At 37.7% G+C, this 12,171-nt stretch overlaps 1 non-coding gene across 1 annotated transcript; it reads right to left on the minus strand.

The window, feature by feature from the left end:
- Positions 1–273: 273 nt before the first annotated feature.
- LOC138387808 (U6 spliceosomal RNA) lies at positions 274–375 on the minus strand. The gene has a single exon (XR_011233984.1). It is a non-coding gene; the product is annotated as a U6 spliceosomal RNA (small nuclear RNA).
- Between the last annotated feature and the right edge of the window lie 11,796 nt (positions 376–12,171).

Here is a 12,171-nt window from a genome sequence, read left to right on the forward strand (position 1 = left end):
AGTTTTTAATTTGATCAGGTCCCGTTTATTTATTTTTGTTGTTGCTATGATTGCTTTTGGGAGTCTTTTTCTTAAATTCTTTGCATAGGCAGACATCTATGAGAGTTTTTCCAACATTTACTTTTAGAATTCTTATGGTTTCATGCCTTAGGTTTAAATCTGTTATACATTGTGAGTGATTTTTGTGAGAGGTGAAAGGTGTGGATCATGTTTCAGTATTTTACATGTGGCTATCCAGTTTTCCCAGCACCATTTATTGACTAGGGATTCCTTAAATATATGGAATGCTTCACAAATTTGTGTACATCCTTGTGCAGGGGCCATGCTAATCTTCTCTGTATTGTTCCAATTTTAGTATATGTGCTTCCAAAGCGAGTATGGAGAAAAGCTTTAATCAGGTTGCAGAGAAGAAACATTCTACAGAACTTGAAGTTATGATGATCATATTGTCACTTTGGGCTCTTCATGCCAGTGGACCAGAAGGCAAGGGAGGTATTACTTTACTGGTAAGAGTAATTGCCATTGTGCTGTTTCCTCATGTGGACAGTGAGGATTTTGTCTTGCAATCCTGGACATTCGCTAGGGTGAATGCTGATGCTCCCACGCAGGTGGTAAGAGTGAAATGGTTGTGTTAGCAATCCTGACCAACAAAAGCATGGCACCCAAGGACAGAATACTTGGGAATAAAAGTCTGGGTCATTCCACCAGGAATGCAAATTAGTCTTGCTGAAATGAAGAATTTTAGAATTTGGGGTGAAAAGAGAAGATGATAAAAATCAATTATTGCCTCAAGTCTAGCTGCAACAGTAAGGATTCTAGCTTACTTCATTAATCCTTTGTATGAAGTCTTTGCAGAGATTGTGGCTGGCCATCAACCTAAAGATTCTGCAACAGGGTGGACTTAATACAAGGCAAAAATGGGACTGAAATGTGCAAGGAGTGAGCTGTCTTGCTCCCTTAGTGCACCACATCCTATCCTCTAAACCCTACCTCTTATTCTAACGACCGCTGCACTGACTAGTCCCACACAGGTGTTAATCAGTTCACACAGGTGCGACCTGCTAGTGCTTTACCTTGGACCCTGTCCCATGGATGTCTCACTTCCCATCCTGGAGTTTCTCTGACTTTGCAGCATCATATGCCCACAGAAACCTGCTTGTCACTCACCATGTACATCCAGAAATAAATGGATGTTACACTCATGTGGTCACCTTGACCAACTGGGGAGAGAAGTGAATGAATAAATGCTCTTCCTGTGTTCCCCAGGAACTTAGCTGCTTGTCAGAAAGGCTTGTGATGATGCATAACTCACTAATGAAGAATTATTTGGCTTTTTCTCCTTCCCTGTTCATTACCCTCTCCCTTAAACCTGATAGCTGTAATGCCATGAAAATGTGCCTTTAAACAGTTCAAAAATTATCTGATAAAAACAATTTCAATTTCAGGGTTGGAAGCAGTCAAACACAGCTAAAAAATTGCTGCCCCATGCCATAATTAACCAACATAATCTAAAACATCGTCAATCTCACTACTGATTCTTCAAAAAGCCCTTGGGTCTGCTTGATCATCAGGAATTTGGATCAGAACCCTCTTCACCCAGAGGCACTTTAGTATTTCCTGCTACACCTAACAATAGCCAGGAAGAAACATGATTTTATTATTAAAGAGGATAGGATAATATGAAAGGCATCAGCTCTTGGAATCAGGAGAGCTGAGTCCCGATTGTTGCTTTGCGACTACTAACATAAGGTCCTTGGAGAAATCACTTAACCTCTCAGATCCTTTTCCTTCTCATCACCAAAATGAAGTGTACGAGCTTCTCTTTAAGGTAGCTTAAGAGGAAAAAGTTTGTGGAACAGAATGTCCCTACATGAACCCAGGTCTATCTATCAAAAAATTGGGAGGGGATTGAAAAGGAAAAACAAAACATTATGTAAGTGATATTATTTTTTGCTAGCTTCCAGATGAGGAAGAGGAAGAGGTTAGTGCATTTCTCAAACATTCCTGGTGTTTATGGTCTTATGAAGAATGCCATAAGCAATTGTGTGATTCTGCTCTCCATGGCTTGGGGGAAGGGAACTCTGAGAGTTGTTCATGATTTTGAGATCTGTTCCCTGTTCCAGTTAGTTTATGAGATTCTCTGCATTTGGGCCAAGCCACATCTTGACCACCACTGGCAACTGGAAATTGTACTATTCTCTAAGTCTTTCCAACCAAATCATCCCATTTTTAATTTAAAAAAAATGTAATTGCACTTTTTCTTTTTGGAATTACTAAAATAGTTCTAAGAGTTAGGAGATGCGGGTGCAGGTGTGAGCATTTCCCAATCATTAGATGTTTGATTTTAGGCCAGCCAAACACTTAAACATCAGTTGAATTTTATTCCCACTTTTCTCTTCTACTTATTTCCTTTTATTCTTCACTTCCTCCTCTTCCATCTCTTTCTTTTCTTCTCATTATATATCTGCTTAGAGAATGAAGATCTAATTAATATTATATATACCAACTAGAATCCTCCCTAAATCTACTCCTCCATAAATGTAACAGAAACATTAACAATAATTTATCAAAATCAAGTTCTTCAGAACTCTGTAAATTAACCAAAGGCTTGCAATGATCTGAAAAGTGTTTATCCAAGGAAAAATGTTGAATCTTGGTAAGAACAGTGGGCTTTGTGCCTTTTCACTCGTCCTCTTCCAACATCCCTCTCTCCAGCAGCAGCTTGGAAACCAGCAGCCTAGCAGCCATTGGAGGGCGATGTCCAGTTTTGGAGGCTGAATTTAGTTCTGTTCTTTCAATGAATAAAGCACTCTCTATGTGCATTTACCTTCTAGGGCATAGCAAAAAGCTCAAGTTTCTCAGTAGCTGTGATCAGAGAACCAACACCCAAGCAGGAGGGAGGTTGAGTAGGGGACTAGTTCTATGTAGAAAACTATTAAGGAGGCCTCTCAGCCATAATGAGTTAGAAATATGTTCTCAAACAATTTAGAGGTGCATGCAAGCACATTTTGAAGACGCAAGTCATGAAAAGCTTTCTCAAGGGTGAAGATCCTAGTCAGGGTTGGCATCTTGGTTGTATGAATGGGTAGGAAAAGGAATAGAAGAGAGAAATGGGCACTAATAGGTAGTTTAATTGATTTATGACCCACTGAAGGATTTCTGTTTTTAAATTTTATATTTTTTAGGTTTCTTGAGCTTTTGTTGTTATAAGCTGATTTCAATAACTATATCACAATTGTCACCTTTTTATGTGCCTTCCAGCAATTTCTCATTCAATATGGGTATTTGCTACACTTCTAATGATGTAAGTTTAGTTAGTATTCTATTTATTCCCCTTACTAAGCCACCAATGAAGATTTTCCTGAAATGAGCCTCATGATCTAATGTCATATAGCTGCCAGCTCAAATAATTTAGCATTTCCCTTTGAAAACTGGGGCTGGCACAAGAATTTAATTCAGTCTGTCTTCAGAAATGCTGACCCATCCAGTGAGTATTGGGCTGTGCAGCAAACTCAGTTGTTGATTTCTGTCATTCTTGAGGCCACTAAATCTACCACTCAACATCAACTCCTTTTAACCCTCTTCTTTCACTCACACATGACTCTCTCTGTTTCTGTATCTGTGCTTGGAAAACCACTGTAGAGATGTGCTCGGTTCCATATTTCCATATCCCCTTCATATGTACATGCAGGTAAGTGTAGCCATGAGCTGTAGTGTGACCTTTCACCTAGTTCTATTCTTGCCTTTCATCCCCATGCCTGGTTACATATGGGTGGGTAACTTCTGTGCTAAACTAAACAGGAGCTTAGTCCAAATCATTTTGTTTATGTATGTGTCTTTTGCTTCAATTCACAGGAACAAACTAAGGTAGAAAACTCTATTGCAAAAGGTAGACTTTCTCTTTCCCCTAGTTCTCTCACCCCAAGGTATCCTGTACTTTCTCATGCATTATTCATGAGGACCCCAATAATCCAAAATGTTTCCCAACATTATTTATATTATAAGCTCTCTCCTCACTCTGATATGTTTGCTTATGACACTTGTTTTGATTGGCTTTACCATTCTTATTATTTCTACTATTGCTAATTACTTATACTATGTATTTTTATTGGTAGCGTTCTTCTAATTGAGTAAAGATATCTTTTGTGAATTTGCTCTGAATTCCCATCTCCATTGCCTTATTTGAAAGCCCTTTGCCAAAGAGTATTGCAAAAGTCTAACTGGTCTCTCTATTGCTTATCTAATCTACTCTGATCTGTCCTCTCAACTATGACAGAATAGACTGCTGCTTAAAATCTTTCCTCTGATTTTCTTTTCGTTCTAAATAAAGAACTGATAATTGTCTAATTTTCTTCCATTGTGGTTGAAGAACATACTTTGCATCATTTCTATGCTTTTCAATTTACTGAGTTTTTTACGGCATGGTATATGGTTTATCCTGGAGAATGCTCCACATTCTCCACTTGAGATGTATATTCTGCTGCTGCTGGGAGGCATATTCCACAGATGTCTATTAAGATTACTTAGTCTGTAGTTTTTGTTCTAGTCTTCCATTCTCTTGCTGACCTTCTCTGTTTTTCTTCTGTACATTATTGAAGGTTGGGTACTTAAGTCTCTAATTATTATTGTTGAATTGTGTATTTCTCTCTTTATTTCTGCCAGTTTTTGTTTTGCACATTTTGTTGTTATGTTATTAGGTACATGTATGTTTATAATTGTTTTATCTTCTTGAATTATTAGCCATTTTATCATTACAAAATGTCCCTTTTTATCTCTAGTAATGGTTTTTGTTTTAAATTCTATTATATCTAATATGAGTATAGCCACTCCAGGTTTCCTGTTGCTGTGTGCATAGTATATGTTTTTCCATCCTTTTGTTCTCAATCAATCTAAAGTGTTTTTCCTATAGATAACATGTTGTATCATGTTTTTATGCAGTCTGACAATCTCTGTCTTCTCATTTGATTGTTTAATTCATCCACATTAAATGTTATTATTGGTGTAGTTGAATTTATATCCACCATTTAAATGTTTGTTTTCTATAAGTTTCTTTTTTATTGTTTCTTTTTTTCTCTTTTACTGTTTTCTTTTGTATTAAGAATTTTGTGGGCCGGGCGCGGTGGCTCACGCCTGTAATCCTAGCATTCTGGGAGGCCGAGGCGGGTGGATCGCTCAAGATCAGGAGTTCCGAGACCAGCCTGAGCAAGAGCGAGACCCCGTCTCTACTAAAAATAGAAAGAAATTATATGGACAACTAAAAATATATATAGAAAAAATTAGCTGGACATGGTGGCGCATGCCTGTAGTCCCAGCTACTCGGGAGGCTGAGGCAGTAGGATCGCTTAAGCCCAGGAGTTTGAGGTTGCTGTGAGCTAGGCTGACGCCATGGCACTCACTCTAGCCAGGGCAACAAAGCGACACTCTGTCTCAAAAAAAAAAAAAAAAAAAGAATTTTGTGATAACATTTTAATTTTATTAATTTTACTATTTCTTTATAGCTGCTGTAGGGTTTATCATGGACATCTTAACCTATCAAAATAAGCTTCAGATTTATACTAGCTTAATTCCAGTAATATATGGAAATATATTGCTCCTATATAGCTCCATATCACTTTGTGGTATTATTGTTATATATGACATTCATTGATGTTAGAAACCCAACCATATGCTGTTATAGTTATCACTTTACCATCTGTCACTGTTTCCTTAACACATCATAGCTTTGCTCCTACCCACCTCCCTTGTGCTGTTTGGGCAAATATATTGCACATACATTACATTTCTATGTGTTGTGGTCTCAGTAATACATAATACACATTATTTTATACACTTGATTTTTCAAATCAGTTAAGGAAAAAAATGGAAAAATATACATTTACAGTGTCCTTTGTAGTTTAAATAATTACCTTTTTAATTAGTGCTCTTTATTTGCTCATGTGGTTTCAGATTACTATCTGAGGTTACTTGCTTATTTAACCTAAAGAACTTTCTTTAGTATTTCTTATAAGGTAGAGGTGCTAGCTACAAATTCTCTCATTTTTTGTTTATCTGGGAAGTTTTTATTCAGCCTTTATTTTTGAAAGATAGCTTTGCTAGATATAGGATTCTAGCCTAGTGGTCTCTATTTGTTCATTTTTTTTTTCTTTGAGCACTTTGAATATGTTATTTCACTGCCTTCTGACCATTGTTTCTGCAGAAAAATCCACTGAAAATCTTACTGGGGTTACTTGTAGGAGGACATATTATCCTTATCTTGCTTTCAAGATTTTTCTCCTTGTCTTTAATTTTCAGAATTTTTACTGTGATGTGTCAGTTTGTGGAATTCTTTGTGTTTATACTACCAGGAGCTTGTTGAGCTTGCTGGAGTGTAAGTTATTGCTTTTTATTAAATTTTGAAAGTTTTCAGTCATTATTTCTTCAAATATTTTTTTCACATCCTTTCTCTTTCTCTCCTGTTGTTCTGGTATTTCCATTATTGTTATCTTGGTGCACTTAATGGTATCACACATTTCTCTAAAGCTCTGCTCATTTTGCTTCATTCTTATTTTCCTTTTGTCATTCAACTTATATAGTTTCTATTGATCTATGTTTAATTTTAGTAATTATTTCTCCTTCCAGTTCAATATATTATTGAGCCCCTCTAGTGATTTTTTTTTAAATTTTACTTATTGCACTTTTCAACCCCAGAATATCTATTTGTTATATTTTATGATTTCTATTTCTTCACTGATATTCTTGGTTTGATGCACCATTGTCATCATATCTTTTTGTTTTTTTACTTAATAATGCTTTGTTTTCCTGCTGTGGACATATTTATACCGCCTACATTTTTAGTTAAATCCAACATCTGGATGTTCTTATAGGCAGCTTGGTTACCTGTTTTCCCCCTGCTTTCCTCTTCCTTTGCATGCCTCATAACTTTTTGCTAGAAGATGGACATTTGAGATAGTTTATTGTAGCAAGTCTGAAACTTTTCATTGTTTTATGCTTATTTATTTGTTTCATGACTGTCTGGATTATTTTGAAGTCTATTGACTACTCATCCACCCTCATACACAGTGATGTGCCTCTAGTGTTCCTCCTCAGGGGTGCACATTTTTGGTTATGACCACAGTCATTCTGGGAAGACAGTGGTCTTGGAAGTGCTCTATTCTACTCCTTCCCAAACCACATCCAACTATTAAACTCCACTAATAGCCAGCTATTGCTCTACTATTTTTAGTAATACCCTGGGACATATATTTGTTTACAAACTAAACAAATCAAATTAAAGCTACTTGGAAATATGGTTGCTGAGGTCATTTTTTAATACTTTACTCTACCCCAGCAGGGTTTCTTCCAGTTCTTCTATTTTCTGCTTCTGTTTTGCAAAGTAGCCGGTAGTTTAGGCTGTATCTCCATTAGGTCTATGACTATCTTACCAATTGTTTTCACACAGCCTCATCAAAAGCTGGGGAAGACTATCAGGACCCCCGTATTCTTGCCATGCCATGCCCAAGGTACAGCCTTCATACCATTGAGTGGGGAGTTAGGCAGAAGAGGCTCTGCCCTCACTTCTCTAATGCACTCACCTGGGACTTGGCTTCAGCAAGGGCATCTAGGGTTAGGATGAGAAATGCTGAAGCCCTGCTGGGTAGGAAGAAAGCCCTCCAGCTGGGAGAGAGGGAACCCTGTGTTCTTTGCTTCAGTCACTGGAAGTAGAGTCTCTACATAACTCAGCTGTGGGCAGGGGGATGGGGTTGGGTAGCAGTCTTGGTTCCAATACCAGAACTTTTTTTTCTTTTTCTTTTTTTAAATTTCAGAACATCACAGGGATATAAACCATTCAATCACATAAATTGCCTTTGCACAGCCCAAGTCAAAACTACAAGTGTGCCCATCTCCCAGACAGCACGCAGTGCTTCCACTAGGTATGAATTTACCCACCCCCTTCTCCTCCTCACCTGCCCAACCCTTGAAGAATGCTACTTCCATATGTACACAGAAGTGTTCATCGATTAGCACGAATTTAATGGTGAGTACATGTGGCATTTGATTTTACATTCTTGTGATACTTCACTTAGAAGACTGGTCTCCAGTTTCATCCAGGTTAATATAAGAGGCATTAGTTGACCACTTTTTTGTGGTTGAGTAATACTCCATGGTATACATATACCACATTTTATTAATCCACTCACGTACTGATGGGCACTTGGTTTGTTTCCACATCTTGTTTTTTAATATTTTCAAAATATTTTTAATTATGGAAGCATTCATTATATGGTAAGTGAAAGAAAAACAGAATAAAATTATATATAATATATCATACTTTTTTTAAATGCAGAGAAAAAAGCCTGGAAGAAAATGAACAAATAATGGGATTTTGGGAGATGAAATTGTAGGTAATTTTAAAACTTTCCTTATAAAATTAATATTTTCCAAAATTACTACAGAGCATATTTACTTATGTGATCAGAAAGAACAAAAATGCTATGGTTTTGTAGTGAAGGCTGATCTCTAACACTTTTTTTAAAATTTTGACTCTTTTATTTATTTAGTTTTTTTTTAAATTTCAGAATATTATGGGGGTACAAACATTTTGGTTACATGTAGTGCCTTTGCCTCTCCCAAGCCAGAGCTACAAGTGTGCCCTTCCCCCATTTAGTCGATCCTCACCTATTAGTTGTGAGTTTACCCACCCCCACCAGCCCCTCCCTCCCGCCCAGCACCCCATGAATATTATTTCCGTGTGAGCACCTAGGTGTTGATCAGTTAGTACCAATGTGATGGCGAGTACATGTGGTGCTTGTTTTTCCATTCTTGTGATACCTCACTTTGAAGGATGGGCTCCAGCTCTATCCAGGATAATATAAGAGGTGCCAATGCCACAACTTCTTGAGTTTCTCACCAATTTTTCATAGATTTGTGTGAATAGATCTTTATTTGCTGTTTCACTTTCAGGCTATTTCCAGAGTCTTTATTTATTTATTTTTAATTATTTATCACCAGGTTCACTTGGGGGCTGTCGGTACATTTTCTCATGCTCTCACGCCTGAAGTGGATCTCCTTTGATTGCCCGGACTCAACTATGGGCTTTATTGATATTCTTCCTGCTTAGAGCACTTCCTGGGGAGAAAAGGAGGGCAGAGCCAGAGCTTTTTCTCAGAAATCTCACCAGTTCTTCTATTTTATGTTCTCTTTAGCTTTCCCTTCAATCCCCTGGCCTAAAAATTTTATATCTTCTCTGGGGTATAGACATGTCATCGGCGGGTATTCTTTGATTCATTTCTTGGATCTGGAACTTTGCTTTTTTCAATGTAAAAGCCAAGCATTTGAGGTCTATGCTTTCTTATTCTTTGTGAAGATATGTCTTGAACCTAGCAGTCTAGATTGGGAGAAAATAAGCATAAAAGGAGTGCAATTTGGGAGAGAGTATGCCTATTATTTACTTAATCAGGTAATGTGTACATGCTATTAATATTATTTCCTTTTCCAGGATTACTCTCTGCCAACATATTGGCAAACTCCTAGTCATCCTAAAAGACCCAGACTAGGTCTCTGTCCTGTGAAACTCTAATTGCCTGCCACAGAAGGTTTGATTACCCCATCATGCTTCCCGGATGTGTGCTTACATACATTATGATATTTATTCTTTTACCATGATGGTGTTGTTTTTACTTGTCTGTTGCCCGTTTTAGACTGTGAGTATTCTGGATGCTGGTTTTGAGGTTCTATTACTGTGTAATAGATGTTTTGTGTGTAAATCAAAGAATGAAGACACGAAGGAAAAAATATGATACTGAGAGAATAGCACTCAAGAAGGAGGTTTTGGAGACCGGTGTGAGTTGTCTAGGGCACAGCTCATATTAAGATCCTTCCAAAGAGAGGAAAAAATTTCAGACCCTTCAATTTGTAGGAGAGAAAAAGGATTTCATAGAAACTTAGTGCTAATTCTGGAAACAGAAATCTATGTAGGTCAGTACGGAGCAGTAGATTTGAGAGTGTTTGGAAGTTAGAAGACAGGATTCTAGTTCTCACTTTGCCAATAAGCTTTGTACACAGATTCTGGATCTCCGCTGTTCAGTGGAAGAATAGGAAGGTTCCATTATGTGATGAAAATTGCCTTTAACTTAAAATGTTATATAACATTCAAAGATACAAGAACTAGAAAGTTTACATGGAGACAGGATTTTTTTTTATCATATCACCATGGATTCTAATTTCTAAAGATGTGGAATGTTTTGTGTCTTCTCCCACCAGCTTCCCGAAGACCTCAAAAGCAAGTAATTCACATTGCAGGCTCAGTTCTGTGGATTCTCTGCTGGAGATGACATTTGTTTCTTCACTAATTAACTGTATTTGTAGCCTGTGAAGAATGTTTTCTTTGAACATGTGAGGAGTCTGAGAAGATGCGAGGGGGTGCAATGGTAGCCACAGGCCCAGTTTAGTGATCAGGATGATTTTTATTATAGCGGATGATACGCCTCTCTTTCCAAATTAGTGTCCAGTGATGTCACTTTGTAGCTTGAAATTGTCCACAGTGAACACATTTGTGAATATTTACATCAGAGAAAGCTACAAATCCAGGCTTTGTTCCTCCAGATTTCCCCACAGAGCGAGTTTATCATCACACCCCGGAATTATTTTATACCACTATTTGGAACAAAGATAATTGTTTTATCTGTGATAGAGACGTGGAAACATGCCTCAGTTGCAATCAAATAATACTTTGCAGCTTGGGATATTACAAAGTGTGCTGGTCTGGGATTCAAGACCTGGGTTTTCATCCTGGTTCTGCTGTCTCTGTCACCTGACACCAACTGCTTTATCTGCCTCAGACTCTGTATCATAACTCTTAAAACAAAGGCATTGCTTTAAATAATACCTTAGAAACTTCCAGTGCTACTGATTATGACTTTAGCTTTAGAAGAAATATATACTGAAAAGTACTTGCCTGACAACACCCACAAAATTATTTAATAGAAAAAAAGCCTGGATAATGTCTCCTAAGAGAAAGCTGTTGGGCTATATTGATACAAGCACACTCCTTTTAAGCAGACCCAGTTATCTAAAGAGGCAAGAAGAGTTTTTTCGTGGCTTTTCATCTCTTTAATATTTATTTAAAATTCAATATTTCATCAGCCTTTTATCTAAGTTTATCTTAATGCCTTTGAAATGATTTTGATATTCACACCCCTCTCCTCCTTCCCTTCATATGCCTCCTCTGAGACAGCCGAATCAATTCTGATCTGTACTGCAATTAAAACAATGAATCAGCACTTATTCTCAAATGCTCATTATTGCAATTTGTATTATCACCACTAATTTCTTTTTCTTATTTCCCTGTTTTTGCATTTTTGTAAAGGCTTTACAGACAATTGTAAGAAATTTATTCATTTATTTTTGTTTAACTACTGATGCTGAGCAATTTTTCCTGGGTTTGAATGGGCAAGAAGACTGGCCCTGGGCAGAAACTGCAAAGCAGGTGAAGCTTGCCTTCTTTGTGCTCCCTCTTCTGTTTCTGGCATTAACCACAATAACCACAATGAAAAGGATAGAGAGCAAAAATAGCCAACCAGTGATTTAGTTCTTACCATGTGCAAAGCTCATCACAGGTTGAGCTTTCCAGAAGCATGGAGTTTGAAGTAGCGGGTGTTCATTGCGATGAACACCTGTGGAAGGAAAAGTCAAATTGTAATGCAGGCTCACAAATCCTCATACAAACTGGTGGATCCTCTGGAGTAAATACTGGTCGATGGAATTGTTTTCACATTGAGCCAAAGGGCTGGGCCTTGACACCCCCACCTTGCTCAGTTTCTGCATGTGGCTACCCCAGGAAGATCATGCCCATAGGTGAGGCTGTACGCTGCAGCTGCGGCAGACCCTGAAATGACTGACAGCAAGATGCTGTCTGCTGATGGCACCCGCACCTGGGCAGAAACTCATCCTCGAATGAGGATCAGGGCCACGCATCTCCATGTTGACCATATCCTGTACGTGTCTTGTGCTGACAGTTTTTGTCATTAGATGACAGAAAGATGAAAAGGTATAATCCTTTTCCCTGAGTAATTGATGATCCAATCAGTCTTCAGAAGAGTGATACATTTAAAAGTTTACAATTCTCCAAAATGTTGTCATTTTATATCTCTGAGTCTTCAGAATGCTTATTCTCCCTTTCTGGAACTTCTGAAA

The sequence above is a fragment of the Eulemur rufifrons genome, chromosome 1, assembly GCF_041146395.1.
Source record: "Eulemur rufifrons isolate Redbay chromosome 1, OSU_ERuf_1, whole genome shotgun sequence".
NCBI lineage: Eukaryota > Metazoa > Chordata > Mammalia > Primates > Lemuridae > Eulemur > Eulemur rufifrons.